Source organism: Agrilus planipennis, unplaced genomic scaffold (assembly GCF_000699045.2).
Source record: "Agrilus planipennis isolate EAB-ADULT unplaced genomic scaffold, Apla_2.0 scaffold759, whole genome shotgun sequence".
Lineage (NCBI taxonomy): Eukaryota > Metazoa > Arthropoda > Insecta > Coleoptera > Buprestidae > Agrilus > Agrilus planipennis.
In genome coordinates this window covers 9,533-12,610 of record NW_020439412.1, presented here as the reverse complement: position 1 = coordinate 12,610, position 3,078 = coordinate 9,533, and the positions used below count along the sequence as shown (strand labels likewise).

Sequence of the window (3,078 nt, the reverse complement as noted above, 5' to 3'; positions counted from 1 at the left end):
AGAAATATAAAAGAAAATGACATGAGTGACACTGAAAATGAAATAATAGAAAACATGGAAGAACACCAAGAAAACAGAACAGAAGAAGAAGATGATCAAATAGAAAATTTAAGGGAATATGAAAACAGCTCATTGGGAGAAGGATAGAAAGAAGAATTTAGAACATTACAAGAAAGAATACCAAACTGTGAGACCAGAAGTGGGAGAAAAACAACAATTCCTAACAGATTTGATGATTATGTCATGTTAACATATCAAGAAGCCATAACTAATTCAGAAAAGGAAAATTGGATAAAAGCAATATATGAAGAAAAGAGATCACTGATAAAAAATGATACGTGGAAGTATGTAGATAAAGAAAAGGCAAAAAATCAAAAGGTATTAAGTAGCAGATGGGTATTTAGAATAAAGGAAAATGGGATTTTTAAAGCAAGATTGGTTATAAGAGGTTGTGAACAGCAATATGGGATAAACTATCAGGAAACATTTAGTCCAGTAATTAGTATTACTTCGTTACGAATACTTTTTGCGCTGACAGCTTCGAATCATTGTTTTTTGTAAATTTGACATAAAAACCGCCTTTCTATATGGCAAATTGGATCAATGCATTTTTATGGAAATTCTTGAAGGCTTCAAGACAAGAAACAACAAAAATGAAGTATGTTTGTTACAAAAATCACTTTATGGACTTAAGCAGTCACCCCTAAAATGGAATGAACATTTCCCAAAAGTACTCAAATCGAAAGGGCTTACTGCACTCAAAAGTGAAAAATGCATATTCAAAAATATAACTTCAACGTTATTTCTGGCCATTTATGTTGATGATGGGATTAGTGTTGGTGAAAATTGTGATGAAATGAATAGATTACCCGAAGAATTAAAACATGAATTTGAAATGGTACCATGTAACAATCCTACTTCGTTCTTAGGAATACAAATAAAATGTGACAATAATAAAATCTTTATCGCAAGAAAACTTCATTGATGCAACTTTAGAGAATTTTGGATTTCAAAATTTAAATCCTGTGTCAACACCGATGCAATACGATCCCAAAGAAGATGAAATACCCCCGAAGAATCAAGGATTCCCATACAAAGAGCTTGTTGGTAGTTTATTATATCTTACAAACAAGACCAGACTAGACTTATCTTTTTCGGTAAATATGTGTAGCAGAAAATTGGACAATCCGTCGTGTCGGGATGTAGTTAACTTAAAACGCATTATTCGATACCTAAAAAAAAAAGATGGTATTAGTTACACCAAAAATTCAGACTGTAACGAAATAGTGGCATACTGTGATTCTGATTTTACCGGCGACATACTATCTCGGAAAAGCACTACTGGCTTCGTTTTAATGTTTTGTGGAGGACCTATTGGATGGTGTTCAAGGAGACAGCCCATAGTTTCCCTTTCCAGCACGGAAGCCATAGATAATAGATCTACAAGGGGTAATAGATGGTCAACTCGAAATGCGCTGATTTGCGCGCCCTCCGGCAGGTCTAGTCAATACTAAATAAAAAAGGCGCGCACTTCAAATGTGTTAGTTACTTATTGTTTTTCGTAATGTGTAAGTTAAAGTGAAAAATGGATAAAACAACGCAATTTTCCTTTTTATAAAAGAAAACACATTGTTTCTTTTGTTAAAAAGGAAATACATTGTTTCTTGTCCATTTTTCACCTTAACATAAGAATTAGCGAATTTTAAAGTGTAAAAGTAATAATAAGTGAAGGAATAGTAAAAAAAATTATTGAATGTTAACAAATAAACTTGTATAAAATAAAATACTTTATGTAATTTGAACAGAAAGTTGAGCAAATAGAAAAGGCCACAAAAGTCATCGAAGTCAAAAGTGAAGAAGGAACGTCATCGTTGGTGACTATGAAAATAATGCAAATTATAGTTACAAAATACATTGTAAAAGAGTCGCAAGAAGCATAAAAATTGAACGTTAGTCAACCTTTTTTGCAAAACTTACCAAAATCTGTGGCAGGACAACTTTGAAGGGATGCTCGTAGAGGGGCGAAAATTATCGGCGACTGTGAAATCTGTAAAAATAATGAAAATTATACTTAGAAAGGTACCGCACGGAATACGTTCAACAAAAGGTATGCATAAAATTGAACGTTAGTCAACCTTTTTGGAATTATTTACCTGAAATTGTGGAAAGACAACTTAGAGAGAAGCTAGTAGGAGGGCGGCGATCATCAGTGGCTGTAAAATCTGTAAAAATAATGAAAATTATATTTAGAAAGGTACGCGAAGGAAGAAAGAAAATTGCGTTACAAATAACAAGAAAATATGCCATAGTTACAATTCTTTGCCAATTGGATTTTATAAGCAATAATGTATTATTATTATTCTCATTTTAATCAGTAAACTTTAACTAATTTTCCAACTAAAATCCCTATCCCTATGTTAGCGTACTTCATTAGGTGTATATTACACAAACAAGTGTACAATCATGGAAAGAAAATTATTGAATATTTATATTTATAATTTCGTCATTTGCATATTTACGAATGTTGTTTTCTATATTGTAATTATTTCTGCAACAAAATTAGAAATGTAATTCATTTACAGGATGTATGTCAACAGTACACGAAAACTTTCTTTCGGTACGGTGTTATTTGTACTTTGTCAAGTTACCGGATTAGTAGTTTGCATGAGGAGATTATTCACTCTTTTTTTGTCAAGTGAATTTAATGAAACTTCATTTTGCAAGCACATGTCATTTAGTTCCATTGTATAATTGAGTACAAGAAAAATAAATCACTGTCGACCAATCAGTTATGTACGTATAATTTTCTTTCTTTCAAATCCAAGTTCAAATTCGCACTACAACGGAAGCAAGGTCACGCGCAAGCGAAACGAAATGTACATGTCGGTACTTCATAAATAAATAAACTGCTTCCGATAACGATGTCTATTTTGTAGAATGTAGATTATACTATTAATACCTACCACAGTCAAAACATTCGTTAAGTTATTAGTCGTTATTGAAATACTTTTCCTTATTCAATTTAGCATTACACATACGCCATATATTGTTATTATAATATACAAACACATCATACGT

General features: G+C 31.9%; 1 long non-coding RNA gene across 3 annotated transcripts; it reads right to left on the bottom strand.

Moving 5' to 3' along the window:
- Positions 1 to 343: 343 nt before the first annotated feature.
- Positions 344 to 2,240, bottom strand: LOC112905811. 3 transcript variants are annotated; one of them, XR_003232030.1, is made up of 5 exons: positions 2,154 to 2,240; positions 1,978 to 2,047; positions 1,788 to 1,878; positions 1,296 to 1,440; positions 344 to 1,232 (listed from the first exon to the last, which is right to left on the bottom strand). It is a non-coding gene; the product is annotated as an uncharacterized LOC112905811 (long non-coding RNA). The 3 variants fall into 3 exon arrangements; XR_003232029.1 differs by having other exon boundaries at positions 1,788 to 2,047; XR_003232031.1 differs by lacking the exon at positions 1,788 to 1,878.
- Between the last annotated feature and the right edge of the window lie 838 nt (positions 2,241 to 3,078).